Genomic DNA, 22,176 nt, shown 5'->3' with positions numbered 1-22,176 from the left:
TGGAGAGTCAGAGTTGGGCTGAGGAGCTCTCTCCTCCAGGAGGTGGAGAGTCAGAGCTGAGCTGAGGAGCTCTCTCCTCCAGGAGGTGGAGAGTCAGAGCTGAGCTGAGGAGCTCTCTCCTCCAGGAGGTGGAGAGTCAGAGCTGAGCTGAGGAGCTCTCTCCTCCAGGAGCTGGAGAGTTAGAGCTGAGCTGAGGAGCTCTCTCCTCCTGGAGCTGGAGAGTCAGGGTTGAGGTAAGGAGCTCTCTGTTCTCCTGGACCCGGAGAGTCAGAGCTAAACTAAGTTCAACTGAACTAAATTGATGTGAATTTGATTTGATTTGATGTGATTCCATTCCATTCAAAGTCAATTCAATTCATTGCAAAGAACAATATTGGCTTTACAGATCAGTTACCATCTTGCCAAAGCACAGGAACAGACAAGAAAGAGCTTCAGCTGCAACAAGTAATTAACAGCAACACCACACAGAATGATGTGTGTGTATATGTGTAACCTCTAAGGCTTTTGCTGAGAAGGTACTCTTACTGATGAAAAAATAAGTTTGTTTTGGAAGACATATCGCTTGTAGATGCTGCAGCAATTTCACTCTTCAGATGTTTAAAACATCACTCAGGATCATTACTGCTATCGTCTTCTTGACTGGTGCCAGCGATCCCCACTGACACAAAGGCCACGACCCCTGCCTGCTGCTCCTGATCCCGCAGTCCAGACTGGATCAGCACACACGGGTATCCTGATTGCTCCTAGCACCATTTCCCCGCAGTACGCTGTTGGAGATGTATTCATTAGCTAACTAATTCATTAATTATCATGTTCTCTTGACTTGTGCCATCTCGCAGTTTTCAAACACTGCCTGATCTGCCTACACAGTCTCCCTTTGAAGAGAGGAGCCCTCTGCCCGATCGCCTGGCGGTAGTGAAGCAGAGGCACGACTCTCCTTTAGAAACTGTTTTAGGGTAATTAGCTGAAATGATTCTCAAGATCGTGTCCACTGGCTCAGGAGGCCAGGAGAGATGCTGTATGTGTTGCTCTGCTGCGTTGGGCAGGGAGGTAGTGAGCACTGCTGTGACAGGCCCATGCAGTGTGTCCAGGGTGGTGAGACTCCAGTGACCGTGGAGCAGTCCTGTCTGCTGCAGGACAGGAGGGGTGTGTGTCAGCCTCGCAGGGCATGCAAGCATTGTGCTGCTCCCACTGGGAATTCAGTGGGTTTGGGGTGTCAGACCCACACTGCTCCCACTGGGAACTGACTGGGAATGGGCTGTGAGACCCACACTGCTCCCACTGGGAACTGACTGGGAATGGGCTGTGAGACCCACACCGCTTCCACTGGGAACTGACTGGGAATGGGATGTAAGACCCACACTGCTTCCACTGGGAACTGACTGGGAATGGGATGTAAGACCCACACTGCTTCCACTGGGAACTGACTGGGAATGGGATGTGAGACCCACACTGCTTCCACTGGGAACTGACTGGGAATGGGGTGTCAGACCCATACTGCTCCCACTGGGAACTGATTGGGAATGGGGTGTCAGACCCACACTGCTCCCACTGGGAACTGACTGGGAATGGGCTGTGAGACTCACACTGCTCCCATTGGGAACTGACTGGGAATGGGATGTGAGACCCACACTGCTTCCACTGGGAACTGACTGGGAATGGGCTGTGAGACTCACACTGCTCCCACTGGGAACTGACTGTGAATGGGCTGTGAGACTCACACTGCTCCCACTGGGAACTGACTGGGAACGGGGTGTCAGACTCCCACTGCTCCCACTGGGAACTGACAGTGAAAAATAAGAGTGGTTGTTTGACATTTTCTAGATAACAAAAGCAGCATGAGGTTGTCCATACTGAACGGCCGTGTATATGTACATTCCTGCAATTGTTTATTATGATGTTGTTATTACAAGAGGCGAACATTCTGCAGGTCAGCCTAGCCCACCTGAGCCGTCCTGTTCCTGCAGCTGGCCTCCCGAATCCCTCCCCAGCTGTTTCCTGCGGTCTCCAACCAGGAGAGCTTTAATATTGAATTTACTTTCTCCTTCTGGATTACACGTGCAGGCGCCACTTCTGCTTCCGCAGTACATTCTAAAATATGAAATCCTGGATTAATTTTCCACAAGGAAACTCGAGTCTTCAGGGATGTCGAACGGGGTTAAACTGTTGAAACGGCTGCAGGCCCAGATTACAGCTAATCCTTGAGCCCTGTCTCTGGGTCCAGGGCAGCTTCCTCAGCCTGAGCCTCTCGCAGCGGCAGGGAGGGACCAGCCGTGAGCCCAGGCAGCAGCGCAGGGCTGAGAATTGTGTTTCGTTGCTCTGTGCGTGTGCCCTCCGTGTCAGGCTAGTGGGTAGTCAGACCAGTAGGGGGCGCTCACCCTGCGGTCAGTGTGGGCCCTAATGCCCCAGTATAGTGACGGGGACATTATACTGTGAAAAGGTGCCCTCCTTCAGATGAGATGTAAAACCGAGGTCCTGACTCTCTGTGGTCATTAAAAATCCCAGGGCGTTTCTCAAAAAGAGTAGGGGTGTAACCCCGGCATCCTGGCCGAATTTTCCCCTGGCCATTACCTCTTAATAACCCCCATCTCAGAACTGGTTTCATCACTCTGTTCTCCTCCCCACTGAGAGCTGGTGTGTGGGGAGTGCACTGGAGCACTATGGGTGCCGTCACATCATCCAGGTGGGGGCTGCACACTGGTGGCGGTGGAGGGGAGTCCCCATTACCTGTAAAGAGTCCAGAAAAGCACTATATAAGTGTAAGGATTTATTATTATTATTATTACCACCATTACCAGGCCTGATCCCCTGTGCTAAATATGTGCCCACCTTCTACCAGGTGCGTGTCTGCTGTGCCGAGCTCTTGCCCCCTGTGCCAGCCACTCGCTGGTCAGGGTGGGGTCAGGGCAGAGCTGTCTGAATCCTGCGGCAGTGTGCAGTCGTGAGTGGGCTGGCGGGACTGTCACTCTCCGCTGCACAGACGAGCTCGGAGCTGCAGGGATGGCAGCGCTATCAATGAGACTTCAAAACCTTGACAATCCTTCACCGTACCACTCATATTACCTGTCCTTCTGTGTGGGCTGACAGGGATGATAAAAGCAAACATCTTTCAATTCTTTTTTTTTTGTTCTTTTCATATATTTTCTTATTATTTCCTAATTATAGTGTGCCTTTCCAAACACCTCTCTTTCTACCCTCATATGATATATGATGCAGTGACAACAAGAACACAAGGCAAGCTCACAGAGCTGCGTTCTTGCAGGCAGTAAAAGGGCTGACTGGAGGGCAGGCGAGTCTGTGAAGACATCAAGACTGCAACACTGGGACCCTAGGACCCTTTCTGAGGAGGGGGGGTGTCTCTCTGTGTGCGGTGTCTCTGTCTCTGGGAGAGGTGATAGTCCTCTCTCTGTGTGCGGTCTCTCTGTCTCTGGGAGAGGTGATAGTCCTCTCTCTGTGTGTGGTGTCTCTGTCTCTGGGAGAAGTGATAGTCCTCTCTCTGTGTGCGGTCTCTCTGTCTCTGGGAGAGGTGATAGTCCTCTCTCTGTGTGCGGTGTCTCTGTCTCTGGGAGAGGTGATAGTCCTCTCTCTGTGTGTGGTGTCTCTGTCTCTGGGAGAGGTGATAGTCCTCTCTCTGTGTGCGGTCTCTCTGTCTCTGGGAGAGGTGATAGTCCTCTCTCTGTGTGGGGTGTTTCTGTCTCTGGGAGAGGTGATAGTCCTCTCTCTGTGTGCGGTGTCTCTGTCTCTGGGAGAGGTGATAGTCCTCTCTCTGTGTGTGGTGTCTCTGTCTCTGGGAGAGGTGATAGTCCTCTCTCTGTGTGCGGTGTCTCTGTCTCTGGGAGAGGTGATAGTCCTCTCTCTGTGTGCGGTGTCTCTGTCTCTGGGAGAGGTGATAGTCCTCTCTCTGTGTGTGGTGTCTCTGTCTCTGGGAGAGGTGATAGTCCTCTCTCTGTGTGGGGTGTCTCTGTCTCTGGGAGAGGTGATAGTCCTCTTTCTGTGTGCGGTGTCTCTGTCTCTGGGAGAGGTGATAGTCCTCTCTCTGTGTGCGGTGTCTCTGTCTCTGGGAGAGGTGATAGTCCTCTCTCTGTGTGTGGTGTCTCTGTCTCTGGGAGAGGTGATAGTCCTCTCTCTGTGTGCGGTCTCTCTGTCTCTGGGAGAGGGGATAGTCCTCTCTCTGTGTGCGGTCTCTCTGTCTCTGGGAGAGGTGATAGTCCTCTCTCTGTGTGTGGTGTCTCTGTCTCTGGGAGAGGTGATAGTCCTCTCTCTGTGTGTGGTGTCTCTGTCTCTGGGAGAGGTGATAGTCCTCTCTTTGTGTGTGGTGTCTCTGTCTCTGGGAGAGGTGATAGTCCTCTCTCTGTGTGCAGTGTCTCTGTCTCTGGGAGAGGTGATAGTCCTCTCTCTGTGTGTGGTGTCTCTGTCTCTGGGAGAGGTGATAGTCCTCTCTCTGTGTGTAGTGTCTCTGTCTCTGGGAGAGGTGATAGTCCTCTCTCTGTGTGCGGTGTCTCTGTCTCTGGGAGAGGTGATAGTCCTCTCTCTGTGTGCGGTCTCTCTGTCTCTGGGAGAGGTGATAGTCCTCTCTCTGTGTGCGGTGTCTCTGTCTCTGGGAGAGGTGATAGTCCTCTCTCTGTGTGTGGTGTCTCTGTCTCTGGGAGAGGGGATAGTCCTCTCTCTGTGTGCGGTGTCTCTGTCTCTGGGAGAGGTGATAGTCCTCTCTCTGTGCGGTGTCTCTGTCTCTGGGAGAGGTGATAGTCCTCTCTCTGTGTGTGGTGTCTCTGTCTCTGGGAGAGGTGATAGTCCTCTCTCTGTGTGTGGTGTCTCTGTCTCTGGGAGAGGTGATAGTCCTCTCTCTGTGTGTAGTGTCTGTCTCTGGGAGAGGTGATAGTCCTCTCTCTGTGTGCGGTGTCTCTGTCTCTGGGAGAGGTGATAGTCCTCTCTCTGTGTGCGGTGTCTCTGTCTCTGGGAGAGGTGATAGTCCTCTCTCTGTGTGCGGTGTCTCTGTCTCTGGGAGAGGTGATAGTCCTCTCTCTGTGTGTGGTGTCTCTGTCTCTGGGAGAGGTGATAGTCCTCTCTCTGTGTGTAGTGTCTCTGTCTCTGGGAGAGGTGATAGTCCTCTCTCTGTGTGCGGTGTCTCTGTCTCTGGGAGAGGTGATAGTCCTCTCTCTGTGTGCAGTGTCTCTGTCTCTGGGAGAGGTGATAGTCCTCTCTCTGTGTGTGGTGTCTCTGTCTCTGGGAGAGGTGATAGTCCTCTCTCTGTGTGTAGTGTCTCTGTCTCTGGGAGAGGTGATAGTCCTCTCTCTGTGTGCGGTGTCTCTGTCTCTGGGAGAGGTGATAGTCCTCTCTCTGTGTGTGGTGTCTCTGTCTCTGGGAGAGGTGATAGTCCTCTCTCTGTGTGCGGTGTCTCTGTCTCTGGGAGAGGTGATAGTCCTCTCTCTGTGTGTGGTGTCTCTGTCTCTGGGAGAGGTGATAGTCCTCTCTTTGTGTGTGGTGTCTCTGTCTCTGGGAGAGGTGATAGTCCTCTCTCTGTGTGTGGTGTCTCTGTCTCTGGGAGAGGTGATAGTCCTCTCTCTGTGTGTGGTGTCTCTGTCTCTGGGAGAGGTGATAGTCCTCTCTCTGTGTGTGGTGTCTCTGTCTCTGGGAGAGGTGATAGTCCTCTCTCTGTGTGTGGTGTCTCTGTCTCTGGGAGAGGTGATAGTCCTCTCTCTGTGTGTAGTGTCTCTGTCTCTGGGAGAGGTGATAGTCCTCTCTCTGTGTGTGGTGTCTCTGTCTCTGGGAGAGGTGATAGTCCTCTCTCTGTGTGTGGTGTCTCTGTCTCTGGGAGAGGTGATAGTCCTCTCTCTGTGTGTGGTGTCTCTGTCTCTGGGAGAGGTGATAGTCCTCTCTCTGTGTGTAGTGTCTCTGTCTCTGGGAGAGGTGATACTCCTCTCTCTGTGTGCAGTGTCTCTGTCTCTGGGAGAGGTGATAGTCCTCTCTCTGTGTGCGGTGTCTCTGTCTCTGGGAGAGGTGATAGTCCTCTCTCTGTGTGCGGTGTCTCTGTCTCTGGGAGAGGTGATAGTCCTCTCTCTGTGTGCGGTCTCTCTGTCTCTGGGAGAGGTGATAGTCCTCTCTCTGTGTGTGGTGTCTCTGTCTCTGGGAGAGGTGATAGTCCTCTCTCTGTGTGTGGTGTCAATTTTCAATTCAATTCAAGGTGCTTTATTAGCATGACCGATGGGTACAATCAGTGTTGCCAAAGCAAATAAAAATAATAAAATTAACATAGAACAAAACAAAAAATAGAAGTAAAATAAAATCTACAGACATGTTACAGACATTTACAACAAAGACATATTATATAATATTGACATACTGTAGGCAGCTCTCTGTCTCTGGGAGAGGTGATAGTCCTCTCTTTGTGTGTGGTGTCTCTGTCTCTGGGAGAGGTGATAGTCCTCTCTCTGTGTGTGGTGTCTCTGTCTCTGGGAGAGGTGATAGTCCTCTCTCTGTGTGCGGTCTCTCTGTCTCTGGGAGAGGTGATAGTCCTCTCTCTGTGTGTGGTGTCTCTGTCTCTGGGAGAGGTGATAGTCCTCTCTCTGTGTGTAGTGTCTCTGTCTCTGGGAGAGGTGATAGTCCTCTCTCTGTGTGCGGTCTCTCTGTCTCTGGGAGAGGTGATAGTCCTCTCTCTGTGTGCGGTGTCTCTGTCTCTGGGAGAGGTGATAGTCCTCTCTCTGTGTGCGGTCTCTCTGTCTCTGGGAGAGGTGATAGTCCTCTCTCTGTGTGTGGTGTCTCTGTCTCTGGGAGAGGGGATAGTCCTCTCTCTGTGTGTGGTGTCTCTGTCTCTGGGAGAGGTGATAGTCCTCTCTGTGTGCGGTGTTTCTGTCTCTGGGAGAGATAATAGTCCTCTCTCTGTGTGTGGTGTCTCTGTCTCTGGGAGAGGTGATAGTCCTCTCTCTGTGTGGGGTGTCTCTGTCTCTGGTAGAGGTGATAGTCCTCTCTCTGTGTGTGGTGTCTCTGTCTCTGGGAGAGGTGATAGTCCTCTCTCTGTGTGTGGTGTCTCTGTCTCTGGGAGAGGTGATAGTCCTCTCTCTGTGTGTGGTGTCTCTGTCTCTGGGAGAGGTGATAGTCCTCTCTCTGTGTGTGGTGTTTCTGTCTCTGGGAGAGGTGATAGTCCTCTCTCTGTGTGCGGTGTCTCTGTCTCTGGGAGAGGTGATAGTCCTCTCTCTGTGTGTGGTGTCTCTGTCTCTGGGAGAGGTGATAGTCCTCTCTCTGTGTGTGGTGTCTCTGTCTCTGGGAGAGGTGATAGTCCTCTCTCTGTGTGTGGTGTTTCTGTCTCTGGGAGAGGTGATAGTCCTCTCTCTGTGTGCGGTGTCTCTGTCTCTGGGAGAGGTGATAGTCCTCTCTCTGTGTGCGGTCTCTCTGTCTCTGGGAGAGGTGATAGTCCTCTCTCTGTGTGTGGTGTCTCTGTCTCTGGGAGAGGGGATAGTCCTCTCTCTGTGTGCGGTGTCTCTGTCTCTGGGAGAGGTGATAGTCCTCTCTCTGTGTGCGGTGTTTCTGTCTCTGGGAGAGATGATAGTCCTCTCTCTGTGTGTGGTGTCTCTGTCTCTGGGAGAGGTGATAGTCCTCTCTCTGTGTGGGGTGTCTCTGTCTCTGGTAGAGGTGATAGTCCTCTCTTTGTGTGTGGTGTCTCTGTCTCTGGGAGAGGTGATAGTCCTCTCTCTGTGTGCGGTGTCTATGTCTCTGGGAGAGGTGATAGTCCTCTCTCTGTGTGTAGTGTCTCTGTCTCTGGGAGAGGTGATAGTCCTCTCTCTGTGTGTGGTGTCTCTGTCTCTGGGAGAGGTGATAGTCCTCTCTCTGTGTGTGGTGTCTCTGTCTCTGGGAGAGGTGATAGTCCTCTCTCTGTGTGTGGTGTTTCTGTCTCTGGGAGAGGTGATAGTCCTCTCTCTGTGTGTGGTGTCTCTGTCTCTGGGAGAGGTGATAGTCCTCTCTCTGTGTGTGGTGTCTCTGTCTCTGGGAGAGGTGATAGTCCTCTCTCTGTGTGTGGTGTCTCTGTCTCTGGGAGAGGTGATAGTCCTCTCTCTGTGTGCGGTGTCTCTGTCTCTGGGAGAGGTGATAGTCCTCTCTCTGTGTGTGGTGTCTCTGTCTCTGGGAGAGGTGATAGTCCTCTCTCTGTGTGTGGTGTCTCTGTCTCTGGGAGAGGTGATAGTCCTCTCTCTGTGTGTGGTGTTTCTGTCTCTGGGAGAGGTGATAGTCCTCTCTCTGTGTGCGGTGTCTCTGTCTCTGGGAGAGGTGATAGTCCTCTCTCTGTGTGCGGTCTCTCTGTCTCTGGGAGAGGTGATAGTCCTCTCTCTGTGTGTGGTGTCTCTGTCTCTGGGAGAGGGGATAGTCCTCTCTCTGTGTGCGGTGTCTCTGTCTCTGGGAGAGGTGATAGTCCTCTCTCTGTGTGCGGTGTTTCTGTCTCTGGGAGAGATGATAGTCCTCTCTCTGTGTGTGGTGTCTCTGTCTCTGGGAGAGGTGATAGTCCTCTCTCTGTGTGGGGTGTCTCTGTCTCTGGTAGAGGTGATAGTCCTCTCTCTGTGTGTGGTGTCTCTGTCTCTGGGAGAGGTGATAGTCCTCTCTCTGTGTGTGGTGTCTCTGTCTCTGGGAGAGGTGATAGTCCTCTCTCTGTGTGTGGTGTCTCTGTCTCTGGGAGAGGTGATAGTCCTCTCTCTGTGTGTGGTGTTTCTGTCTCTGGGAGAGGTGATAGTCCTCTCTCTGTGTGCGGTGTCTCTGTCTCTGGGAGAGGTGATAGTCCTCTCTCTGTGTGTGGTGTCTCTGTCTCTGGGAGAGGTGATAGTCCTCTCTCTGTGTGTGGTGTCTCTGTCTCTGGGAGAGGTGATAGTCCTCTCTCTGTGTGTGGTGTTTCTGTCTCTGGGAGAGGTGATAGTCCTCTCTCTGTGTGCGGTGTCTCTGTCTCTGGGAGAGGTGATAGTCCTCTCTCTGTGTGCGGTCTCTCTGTCTCTGGGAGAGGTGATAGTCCTCTCTCTGTGTGCGGTGTCTCTGTCTCTGGGAGAGGTGATAGTCCTCTCTCTGTGTGCGGTGTCTCTGTCTCTGGGAGAGGTGATAGTCCTCTCTCTGTGTGCGGTGTCTCTGTCTCTGGGAGAGGTGATAGTCCTCTCTCTGTGTGTAGTGTCTCTGTCTCTGGGAGAGGTGATAGTCCTCTCTCTGTGTGTGGTGTCTCTGTCTCTGGGAGAGGTGATAGTCCTCTCTCTGTGTGCGGTGTCTCTGTCTCTGGGAGAGGTGATAGTCCTCTCTCTGTGTGTGGTGTCTCTGTCTCTGGGAGAGGTGATAGTCCTCTCTCTGTGTGTGGTGTCTCTGTCTCTGGGAGAGGTGATAGTCCTCTCTCTGTGTGGGGTGTCTCTGTCTCTGGGAGAGGTGATAGTCCTCTCTCTGTGTGTGGTGTCTCTGTCTCTGGGAGAGGTGATAGTCCTCTCTCTGTGTGTGGTGTCTCTGTCTCTGGGAGAGGTGATAGTCCTCTCTCTGTGTGGGGTCTCTCTGTCTCTGGGAGAGGGGATAGTCCTCTCTCTGTGTGCGGTGTCTCTGTCTCTGGGAGAGGTGATAGTCCTCTCTCTGTGTGTGGTGTCTCTGTCTCTGGGAGAGGTGATAGTCCTCTCTCTGTGTGTGGTGTCTCTGTCTCTGGGAGAGGTGATAGTCCTCTCTCTGTGTGTAGTGTCTCTGTCTCTGGGAGAGGTGATAGTCCTCTCTCTGTGTGCGGTGTCTCTGTCTCTGGGAGAGGTGATAGTCCTCTCTCTGTGTGTGGTGTCTCTGTCTCTGGGAGAGGTGATAGTCCTCTCTCTGTGTGTAGTGTCTCTGTCTCTGGGAGAGGTGATAGTCCTCTCTCTGTGTGCGGTGTCTCTGTCTCTGGGAGAGGTGATAGTCCTCTCTCTGTGTGTGGTGTCTCTGTCTCTGGGAGAGGTGATAGTCCTCTCTCTGTGTGCGGTGTTTCTGTCTCTGGGAGAGGTGATAGTCCTCTCTCTGTGTGTGGTGTCTCTGTCTCTGGGAGAGGTGATAGTCCTCTCTCTGTGTGTGGTGTCTCTGTCTCTGGGAGAGGTGATAGTCCTCTCTCTGTGTGCGGTGTCTCTGTCTCTGGGAGAGGTGATAGTCCTCTCTCTGTGTGTGGTGTCTCTGTCTCTGGGAGAGGTGATAGTCCTCTCTCTGTGTGCGGTCTCTCTGTCTCTGGGAGAGGTGATAGTCCTCTCTCTGTGTGCGGTGTCTCTGTCTCTGGGAGAGGTGATAGTCCTCTCTCTGTGTGAAGTGTCTCTGTCTCTGGGAGAGGTGATAGTCCTCTCTCTGTGTGCGGTGTCTCTGTCTCTGGAAGAGGTGATAGTCCTCTCTCTGTGTGTGGTGTCTCTGTCTCTGGGAGAGGTGATAGTCCTCTCTCTGTGTGTGGTGTCTCTGTCCCTGGAGGAGGGGCTGCTCCTGTCTCAGTCACAGATAAATCCTGGCTGGGCTCAGCAGCTCCAATAGACTGGAGAGATGACATCAGTTCATGCATCAGTCCACAGGACGCTGGTGTGTTCAGAAGAGATATGAAGGGCTGGGAGAAGCAAGTGATTAGCAGTTATTAGCATGCATTTCATCAGACACTTATGCATTTTTAACAAGTATAAAATTAACCCTGAACAAGTGACAATATCTCAGCAGTGCATTATTAATGAGAAAAATATTGTGTTTACATAGTTCATTAGTCCTTATCGTGAAGCAGCGCTGAGGAATATCAGATCAGCTCCTTCTCAAGACAACACCTGGAGATGAGCAGGACAGCAATTGGAGTTCCAGAACACACAAGCCAGCACACCAACTCATCAGCACAACGACACACCAGCACACCGGCTCATCAGCACAACGACACACCAGCACACCAGCTCATCAGCACAACGACACACCAGCACACCAGCTCATCAGCACAACGACACACCAGCACACCAGCTCGTCAGCACAACGACACACCAGCACACCAGCTCATCAGCACAACGACACACCAGCACACCAGCTCATCAGCACAACGACACACCAGCACACCGGCTCATCAGCACAACGACACACCAGCACACCAGCTCATCAGCACAACGACACACCAGCACACCAGCTCATCAGCACAACGACACACCAGCACACCAGCTCGTCAGCACAACGACACACCAGCACACCAGCTCATCAGCACAACGACACACCAGCACACCAGCTCATCAGGACACCAACACACCAGCACACCAGCTCATCAGGACACCAACACACCAGCACACCAGCTCATCAGCACAACGACACACCAACACACCAGCTCATCAGCACAACGACACACCAGCACACCAGCTCATCAGGACACCAACACACCAGCACACCAGCTCATCAGCACAACGACACACCAGCACACCAGCTCATCAGCACAACGACACACCAGCACACCAGCTCGTCAGCACAACGACACACCAGCACACCAGCTCATCAGCACAACGACACACCAGCACACCAGCTCATCAGGACACCAACACACCAGCACACCAGCTCATCAGCACAACGACACACCAGCACACCAGCTCATCAGCACAACGACACACCAGCACACCAGCTCATCAGGACACCAACACACCAGCACACCAGCTCATCAGCACAACGACACACCAGCACACCAGCTCATCAGCACAACGACACACCAGCACACCAGCTCATCAGGACACCAACACACCAGCACACCAGCTCATCAGCACAACGACACACCAGCACACCAGCTCGTCAGCACAACGACACACCAGCACACCAGCTCATCAGGACACCAACACACCAGCACACCAGCTCATCAGGACACCAACACACCAGCACACCAGCTCATCAGGACACCAACACACCAGCACACCAGCTCATCAGCACAACGACACACCAACACACCAGCTCATCAGCACAACGACACACCAGCACACCAGCTCATCAGCACAACGACACACCAGCACACCAGCTCGTCAGCACAACGACACACCAGCACACCAGCTCGTCAGCACAACGACACACCAGCACACCAGCTCATCAGGACACCAACACACCAGCACGCCAGCTCATCAGCACAACGACACACCAGCACACCAGCTCATCAGGACACCAACACACCAGCACGCCAGCTCATCAGCACAATGACACACCAGCACACCAGCTCATCAGCACAACGACACACCAGCACACCAGCTCATCAGCACAACGACACACCAGCTCATCAGGACACCAACACACCAGCACACCAGCTCATCAGGACACCAACACACCAGCACACCAGCTCATCAGCACAATGACACACCAGCACACCAGCTCATCAACACACCAACACAGCAGCACACCAGCTCATCAGCACGACACACCAGCACACCAGCTCATCAGCACAACGATACACCAGCACACCAGCTCATCAGGACACCAACACACCAGCACACCAGCTCATCAGCACACCAACACACCAGCACGCCAGCTCATCAGCACAACGACACACCAGCACACCAGCTCATCAGCACAACGACACACCAGCACACCAGCTCATCAGGACACCAACACACCAGCTCATCAGCTCATCAGCACAACGACACACCAGCTCATCAGCTCATCAGCACAACGACACACCAGCACACCAGCTCACCAGCACAACGACACACCAACACACCAGCACACCAGCTCATGAGGACACCAACACAGCAGCACACCAGCTCATCAGCACAACGACACACCAGCACACCAGCTCATCAGCACAACGACACACCAGCACACCAGCTCATCAGGACACCAACACACCAGCACACCAGCTCATCAGCACAATGACACACCAGCACACCAGCTCATCAGGACACCAACACACCAGCACACCAGCTCATCAGCACAACGACACACCAGCACACCAGCTCAGGAGGACACCAACACACCAGCACACCAGCTCATCAGGACACCAACACACCAGCACGCCAGCTCATCAGCACAACGACACACCAGCACATCAGCTCATCAGCACAACAACACACCAGCACGCCAGCTCATCAGCACAACGACACACCAGCACACCAGCTCATCAGGACACCAACACACCAGCACACCAGCTCATCAGGACACCAACACACCAGCACGCCAGCTCATCAGCACAATGACACACCAGCACACCAGCTCATCAGCACGACACACCAGCACACCAGCTCATGAGGACACCAACACACCAGCACACCAGCTCATCAGCAAAACAACACACCAGCACACCAGCTCATCAGCACAATGACACACCAGCATTCCAGCACAACAACACACCAGCACTCCAGCACACCAGTACACTAACATACCAGCACACCAGCACACCAGAACTCCAGCACACGAGTAATCCAGTACACTAACACACCAGCAGATCAGGTCCACTCACAGAACAGCAGCACGTTGCGGCTTGTTGATAGAGAGGTTTCGTTGTCTGAATGTTAAGTGCAAGTCCTACTCCAGTCAACACCTGAATTCAGTTTTGGACAGGACTCCTTGGCGATTAAACAGTTTAGTTGAGTGTGTCATCTGTTGAGTGTGCCATCTGCGCTCAAGCAGGGAGCTTGTCGGTTTTCAAATGGAGCGTCACTCAGAAATACTGGAATCAGACTTGGCACAATAACACGCCCTTCTTCCAGATCTGTGTGCCTCTAACTGAGTCTTTCCATTATGAGGAAACCAAGAATGTTTGCAAGACGTCCAAACTTATTGAGCATCTTCCAGAGCTCCAGCGTCAAATGCCTCTGTCAAGCCAATAATGTAAAGAGGTTAGTGTTGATCCTGACATTTCCAAGACATCCTTGAAATCATTCAGAAGTAGCTTTTCACTCCTGAACTGTCCGAGGGGGAAGTTGAGCTGTAGAGGTACTGTAGGTCGTGTCCACCAGTTCCCAACTTCACTGGGATTTCCATCATCTTCTGCTGCATGAGACTTTTATCGCATTGCTAAGTGGTTCTAAAGTTCCAGGTTTGTCTCTGATTGGTGCTGTGGGGTGGAATTGACTACTGATGCCAATGGGCTCTTGGTTGAATAGCTCTCTGATTAGGTCTTCCTTCCGTAGAAGATTCTGAGAGGGACAGTGAAGGAACTCACATCTGCAGGATGCTACTGTACCTATCCTTTGCCTTGTCTGTCCATCACCTGTTTTCCATGTTTTATTTTGAAGCCCTGTTAGTGGTCCAGTTTCTTCTCCTAATTCTTCAGTTTGGTTCGCTCTCTGCCAGGTGCAGAACATCTTGAGCTTCCAATCCATGAAATCTTTGTTCACCTGTTCATGTTTTGCTCTTTTTCAGAAGAAAACTCAGGTGTTCATGAGATCTTCCCCAGTATTCCCAAGATCTTTTTTGGAACATTCAGTGTTTTCCCAGAGACGTTTTGAGGATATTGCTTCTCCATCAAGCAATGTTTGGAAGCTGGTTTAATAGACATAACTGAACTGATAAAATGCTCATCAGACTAGCAGTCATGATTGAGTCCCACCATGATATGGATGTCTTTGTGATTCCAGATTCACACAAGGACAAAGTAAATTAACACAAACTCAGAGCACTTCATGACTTTTTGGTCTTAAATTAATTAACCAATTATTGCAATATGTGTGTCTCCCCTAGACTCAGAAAAAGAGACCAGGTACAGATTCTCAAATCAACCAAATTCTTGGGAGAATCCCGAAAAAGTGACGGATGCATTGTATTCTACCCAGAGAATTGAACACCAGAGCTGGAACAGGACCACTGGAAAGACAGAGTGGGAGGTGTCAGCACCAGTGGACACTTTCCTCTCCTCACCAAATAACTGGACACAGGCTCCCCATCCGCAAGAATGAGACATGCCATCCACCTGCCTGTCCTTGTCCAGCTCCTCTCTCTAGTCGGCAGGGCGGCTGCAGAAACACAGTGCTGGACGGCCACTGTCTGCAGGGCCCATGAGGGTCAGTGTGATCCCGATTGAGAGCTGAGCTGTCTGGACACAGTTATCCAGCCAGATTATTTTCTAGTCCCCCGTCCCAAAATGGTTGAGCAGAGGACATCCCAAACAAGATCTAGATTTCTGGATTCAAAAAGTAAGTAAACTGGGAAAGTTCCTGGATGCCATCAAACTAGCAGATTTAGCAAGAACTGTAGACATTGTAAAGGAAATTCGAAAGAAATAATATCACATTCAAGGCCCGGCAGATCACGTTGAATGTAGACAAGTATTGGGTGTTTCATTCAGGCAGCAAAAATATGAATATTGAAAAGGCTGCTTATGAAAAAAGACTGAGGTGTTTATGTTTACACATCATTTACATTTTTAGACACAGTGGGGAAGCAATTAAAAAGACAAACAAAATGCCATATAGTACAATTAGAATTTAAATCAAGGGATGTTGTGTTGAAACTGTACACTGGTAATAGCTCATTAAAACACTGTGTGCCATTTGGGACACCAAAATACAAGAAAGATGTGGCTCTGGAATTCTTTCTGTCCTTTGTAGTCTTGAACAGAGAAAACAGTGAGGAGACTGATACGAGTATTAAGGGACTGTCCTACACTGACAGGCTGAAGGAACTGAGTCTCCTTGGTCTTGAACAGAGGAGACTGTGAGGAGACTGATACAAGTATTAAGGGACTGTCCTACACTGACAAACTGAAGGAACTGAGTCTCTTTAGTTTTATACAGAGAAGTCAGTGAGGAGATGTGATACTGTACAAGTATGTCGGAAAAGACACTGAAAAAGTGAATTTCTTCAGAATGAACAGTGAAACATGGACTAAGGCGACACAAATTAGAATAGAAGCCACTTCTGTACCCAAAAGGTGGTAGAAGTATGGAACGAGCTGCCCTGCCATGTTGTTGAAGCCGATACCCTGGCTTCTTTCAAGACACAGCTAGATGAGCTCCTGGGATCAATTAACTGCTAATTACCAAACAGGCCAGATGGGTCTCCTTGTGTTTGTAATCATTTTGCAGAATGTAAGCAAGTCCTGAGAAAGTGAGAAACAGACTCTCAGTGCTGACAGCAGACTTGTCAAGGCAGGGAGTCTAATTATGATTACGCTGCATGAGGGCAGGTTGTGTCCAGAGATCGGATTCCAATCACATCTTCAAACCCTATATTCAGAGGAAACTGTCCTCTGGCTCTGGGTTCAAGAGCCTGATGTCAGAAGAACAGGCACTGTGACACCGCAGCCCTGCTCAGTTTCCAGAGTACTGTGCACAGCATTGTCACAGCAGCAGGGTTTCTGATTCCTGGAGGATTCCTTGAACTTCCTCTGCTTCCTGCCTTGTCCAAAGTGGAGTCTCAGCGGAGCCCCTGCTGGCCAGATCCGCAGAGAGAGAACAGCACCACAGAGCACCTGTAAGCTGGAGGTTCAATGGGGGAACATCTTCAGAGTCTTAGCATGGGACCTCAATTTGCTGGTTTTTATTGCTTGCCTTTGTGTAGTTTTTTGGGATCCAAAGGGATCATACAGAGCATCATACAGGATGCTCAGCCTCTACTGCAGCACAGCCCCACCTAGGAGACACACAGCGGCCCCGCTGCACTCAGATCACGGGAGGAAGAAGAAACGACTGCACCGGGTGGATTCAGGGGAAACGTTAGGGAGGACAGACCGTTTAAGCCCAGACTGAAGTCGGAGACGGCAACATCAGTTTTAACACCCCTTCTCTAACCACCTTCTTGCTCTCTCACGGCAGAGCCCCAGTTCTCTTTAAAGGTCTCAGAGCAGTGCTGTCCCAGGCCCAGCCCCGCGGGCTGGATGTCACGCCCTCTGCAGCCAGAGGGCGCTCCTTCTCTATCCTGTCCCTAGTTTCCGGTCTGCTGTCCTTCCTGTCCCTCTCTTTCCCTTGGGCTATATATTTCCGGGTCTTGCACTCTGTCCTCGCTCAGCATTGACGTCCGGATGTCCTGAGACCCGCCTAGCACCAGGGCGCCCCACGTCCGCTCCCTGAGGGCATGGGTTTCTATACGGCATTCCTGAACTCTTTGCACTAATGAGCCCGGGCCTTTTTCCCGTCTCGCCGCTACGCATATGGGTCTTTTTCCGCTCTCCTGCTCCCCACGGTCAGTCCCTTTGGACGTCCGTGACACTGGATCAGACTGCGAGGCGGTCATGATGAGGCTGTTATTGCCCAGGCACAAAAGCGAGGAAGCTCATATCTGCGAAAGTGCTCCGAGACGACAGCACAAAGGACAGGCTGAAGTCCGTTGCTGCCGCGTAATGCAATGGCACAGAGATGAGGGGGGCCGTCATGCGGTCTGCCTTCTTCTCGTCAGGGCTGGGAAGGCCCTCCCCAGAGGCCGCGTCGCTCCTCTGCCGTCCCCAGTGGCAGCGGGATGGCAGGGGGAGACCTGCTCCGGGTCTCTCCTTCTCCCGCCTTGCCATTTCAGGCTGGGCCTCTGGGTCCGCACCGCTCCCTCCCATTCGAACGCCTCTCGGATACGCTGGGGCAGCCCCGCTCCCTGAATCGGGAAAGGGCACCCCTCCCGGGAGGGCGAGGGAAATGAGATGCCAGAGAATCGATCTCCTTCGCCGGTCATCGAGGGATGGAGACGGCACCGGTCCGCGCTGCTCCACGCGCCAGCCATCCTTCGAGCCCCTGTAGACGAAGCGGACCTGTTCGCGTGTCCTGCACGCGGAAAGTGCCTTTGGTGGAAGGCAGCCAAGGATTTGCGCTGGCTTTCCTGAGCAGCACTCAACATTCAGGACTCATTTCGCTCCGCTGTCTGACAGCCGCGCTCGCGCAAGAAAGATTCTCTTTTATCAGTGCAATTACTCAGCCTCCCCCTGCGCCCTCGCATTCATTCTCTCTGACTGCGGTTGGGAATCTGCATGCGCCCCCCCCCCCGGGGGCTCTTCCCGCTGCTCGGCTGCTCCCAGCGCGTCACAGCCAGAGCCATTCCCAGCCCGGGAATCAAAGGCGCGGAATGAATGGGCGCTGCTCCTGCTCCTGCTCTCCGAGAAGGTGCCCCACAAGCAGAACCAGAACCTGGGCCGGGGCTGACCCACTGGGCTGGTATCCTGGGCCCCAGTGTGGAGCTCTCCTGTCTGGATTTGGAGATGAGCAACATGTCCGGGTCCTGCTGAGTCTTCCCTCAGCCTGCTGCTGTCTCCTCTTCCCAGCGACCGGGCAGGGCAGACAGGGCAGGACAGGGCAGATAGGGCAGGGCAGGACAGGACAGGAGCACAGGGCAGGGCAGGACAGGACAGGGCAGATAGGGCAGGGCAGGACAGGACGGGAGCACAGGGCAGGGCAGGACAGGACAGGGCAGATAGGGCAGGGCAGGACAGGACGGGAGCACAGGGCAGGGCAGGACAGGACAGGGCAGGACAGGGCAGGATAGAGCAGGGCAGGACAGGACAGGACAAGGCAGGACATATAGGGCAGGGCAGGGCAGGGCAGGGCAGGACAGAGCAGGGCAGGACAGGACAAGACAAAGCAGGACATATTGGGCTGGGCAGGGCAGGACAGAGCAGGGCAGGACAGGACAGGGCAGGACATATAGGGCAGGGCAGGGCAGGATAGAGCAGGGCAGGACAGGACAGGACAAGGCAGGACATACTGTATAGGGCAGGGCAGGGCAGGATAGAGCAGGGCAGGACAGGACAGGACAAGGCAGGACATATAGGGCAGGGCAGGGCAGGATAGAGCAGGGCAGGACAGGACAGGACAAGGCAGGACATATAGGGCTGGGCAGGGCAGGATAGAGCAGGGCAGGACAGGGCAGGGCAGGAGTTCGGGATCCCGCTCCCCATCTGTGGCCACAGCCGTGCAGGATCACAGCCGGGAGGGAGGCAGCGCTTCTCCTCCGAGCGCTGACAGCCACAGCTCGGCCCTCCTCCTCCTCCTCCTCCTCTCGGCTTTTAGCAGCGCCGTACAAGATGTAAGATAATTAAAACCATTTATTATGTAGAACACTTACACCGTTCCTCCGATTCCTCAAGGTGCAGCACGGCAGATTGCAGTCTGTGTGATAAAGCAGAAACACAAAAATCGAAATAATTTACATGGTACAGCAAAGCACCCCGGCTCACCGGGACTTTCCCCAACGCACAAACACTTGGGATTGAGGAACTGGGAAAAGGGGAGGGTGACAGCCCTTCACATTCTCACCACACCCCTTGTCCCTTGTCCTGTTCGTTGAGGTTGTGAGTCCGCGGAAAGGCGGGTGTGCCAGTAGGTGACGCTGTGGAGACGCAGTCGGGGCCCCAGACTCCAGGCTGGAGACTGAGGGGTTCAGGTTCTGGGTGAGCTGCTGTCACTGTGCCCCTGGCAGGGCCCCTCTGTCAGACAGCTCCAGAGCAGGCCCTGCTGGGTCACCTCACCTGTAGGAGCGTGATTACCCTGAATGAGGATTTGATCCCGACAAGTGCCTCTACCCCACGTCAGTGGGAACATTGACAGGAGTCAGGGCTGTCAATAAAAAGTCCATTTTGGAAAAGAAACAGTTTGGAGATGTGGCTTACGGAGGCCCAAAACTCCCTGCCCTCCCTCAGCCATCTCCCTGGATGCCAGCTTACAGGAGCTTCTCACACCCTGCTGTGTGTGGGGGGCAGAAACAGAGCACCCCTCAGGCTGCCTGGTGCTCCTCACGAACACTCACCCCCAGAGCAGAGGGCCTTGTTCTACAGAAGGTGCCTGGGGCAGAGTGTGGACAGAGAGAGTCCACACCACAGCCACAGCCGCCCGTCTTGTTAGTGCCATCAGGAGCACTAGAGAGCAGTGACTCACACCGCTGGGGGGACTGGGGGAACTGGGGTATAGTACCACACTCAAGGAACCACAGCCGTGTCTGCATGGGCTGTAGAACCCACAGCCCACCAGTGTCTGGCCCAAAGGCTTACCCACTGTACTGCACCACCCCCATAACACAATAACAAAGGCCTGGTGGTGCTACCCTCCTGCTAAAGGAAGACGAGAAGTTAAGCAAATACAGGAGAATGTGGAGCACTGAGCCTCAGAGCCCTTAAACAGGGACCCAGTGACAGCTCCGAGGTGCTGTCTGGTGAGACCACACAAAACAAGTCCCTTCGCTGTAGCAAGCACACACCCTGACAGCAATAATAATACTCATCTTTCAGAAGAGATTCTGGATGGATTTAGGAAGAGCGAGTGATCAAATCAGAGCTGTCCGATCCACACTGATTCCCTTCCCCATCTCTTCGCCATTCCGGACAGTCTCCTCCACGGATCTGCGTCTTTCCCTGGAATACTCAGATAGGATCTGGGTACAACAGCGAAGAGCAGCAGAGGTTTTCCACCACCATGCAGAGCAGGACTCTTTCCGTACCCGAAACAGGAAGACCCAGGCGATACAGGCTCCTGCTGTCAGTTAGAATTGGGAAAACTGCAGCGATTCTATTCCCAGACAGGAACTGAAACAAGAGAGAGTGAGGAGACTATTAATTACGGATGCAATTAGCCAAGACATTAATCACACTTCTGTCAAACAGGTGCAGCCATCGGTGCAGCTGAGCTGTGAACTGCAGTCTCTGCAGACTGGGCTGGGCTCTGTCCTCTGAGGGACAACTGCTCTTTTGTCTGTTCGCCTGGCAGATACTGTGCAGTGAGTGAGGTGTGTGTGTGAAGAGGCATGGTGCCTGTATAGACAATACAGCTTTAGTGTTAAGATCATTCGCATCCCAGTATTTCTTCCCTGTCCAGTCCTGTGGACCGGGAGACCAAACACTGCCCATCTGTCTTCTGGAGGATAACAGGAAGAGCTCATACAATCATATGCAGATGGACGCCCAGGGCTGGAGTTGAGCCCAGGATTTCGGAGCTATGCAGTGGTAGCCTAATGGACCTCGTACAGGCTCCTGTGGTACTCCCATAATTATATCAGCCAACTGTAACTTACACCCCTCATCAGTACTCTTTTTCCATCCAGTAACCATTGATTCGTTGGAGGTGATGTGCTCAGCCCTCCAATCAGCAACAGCCAAGCAGTGACAGCCAATCTGCAACAGCTAATCAGCGACAGCAAAATAATGAAAGCCAATCAGAAACAGGCATTCAGCAGACAGCTCTCTCCTCATTGAGCATCAGGAATTCTGCCAGAGCAGGTTGTGGGCTGTCAATTAAAATGACAGTCAAAGTGAACTCTGTTATAATCACTTCCAGCACTTCCATCTTGTACAATTAATTCACTGTGCGCCAGAGAAAGGGAAAACAGAGCCAGTCGCACTGCTCTGTAACACTGAGGAAGAGGAGAACTGGTCTTGTTTTCATGGAACAGAAAGCACAATGATTTGAGAGAGGGAACCCTGCTCTTGCCACACAGACTCCTCACTCCCTGTTCTCATTTCTATCCGGCTTTGCTGTGCTAATTCCAGCTGCAGAGACACATTAACAGGGATCCACGTGATTCCAGACCTCAGGAATATGCACGCCTCCCGTTTGTGTCAGTGTTGTTCAGACGGCTTTCTTTTGAACTTTCTTTTTCCAGCTAGATGCTCGTTCTCTCCATGCAGAAGCGCTGCTCCGAGGAAGGATCCGCCCCTCCACTCATCCTGAGAGATTTCAGGCTCCCTAATTAATAAACACAATCAGGCGATGAAGGACGAAAGCTGCTTTAAAGAACACTGCCTGCAGAGTGTTTTGCGTGCTGTCGTTTCCAGGAGCTTCGCACTTCCTCCTGATCGGGTGCGAGAGAGCGCTCAAGGCGACGTCACTCGTGCTCATGAATCCCAGAGCAAGCCATGAATAAAAGAACAGGCCAGGCGGAGAGACAGCAGAAACACAGACACACGCCCAGATCAGCCTTGACAAAACCAGGCAGAGAGGTGTGCTTCTGCTCGGAAAAGAACCCTACAGGTCACCTCACTGCACTGTACAGTGTTTATAACCCTACTGGTGGTGTATACCAGCTACCGATCACCTCCCTGCACTGTACAGTGTTTATAACCCTACTGGTGGTGTATACCAGCTACCGATCACCTCCCTGCACTGTACAGTGTTTATAACACTACAGGTGGTTTATACCAGCTACAGATCACCTCCCTGCACTGTGCAGTGTTTATAACACTACAGGTGGTTTATACCAGCTATAGATCACCTCACTGAACTGTACAGTGTTTATAACACTACAGGTGGTGTATACCAGCTACAGATCATCTCCCTGCACTGTACAGTGTTTATAACCCTACTGGTGGTTAATACCAGCTACAGATCATCTCCCTGCACTGTA

General features: G+C 52.5%; 1 long non-coding RNA gene across 1 annotated transcript; it reads right to left on the bottom strand.

Moving 5' to 3' along the window:
* Positions 1 to 530: 530 nt before the first annotated feature.
* Positions 531 to 3,091, bottom strand: LOC148675036 (uncharacterized). The gene is made up of 4 exons (XR_015935588.1): positions 2,830 to 3,091; positions 2,572 to 2,727; positions 1,946 to 2,091; positions 531 to 767 (listed from the first exon to the last, which is right to left on the bottom strand). It is a non-coding gene; the product is annotated as an uncharacterized LOC148675036 (long non-coding RNA).
* Between the last annotated feature and the right edge of the window lie 19,085 nt (positions 3,092 to 22,176).

The sequence above is a fragment of the Lepisosteus platostomus genome, chromosome 3 (assembly GCF_059453375.1).
Source record: "Lepisosteus platostomus isolate fLepPlt1 chromosome 3, fLepPlt1.hap1, whole genome shotgun sequence".
Taxonomy (NCBI): Eukaryota; Metazoa; Chordata; class Actinopteri; order Semionotiformes; family Lepisosteidae; genus Lepisosteus; species Lepisosteus platostomus.
This window is presented reverse-complemented; position numbering and strand designations above follow the sequence as displayed.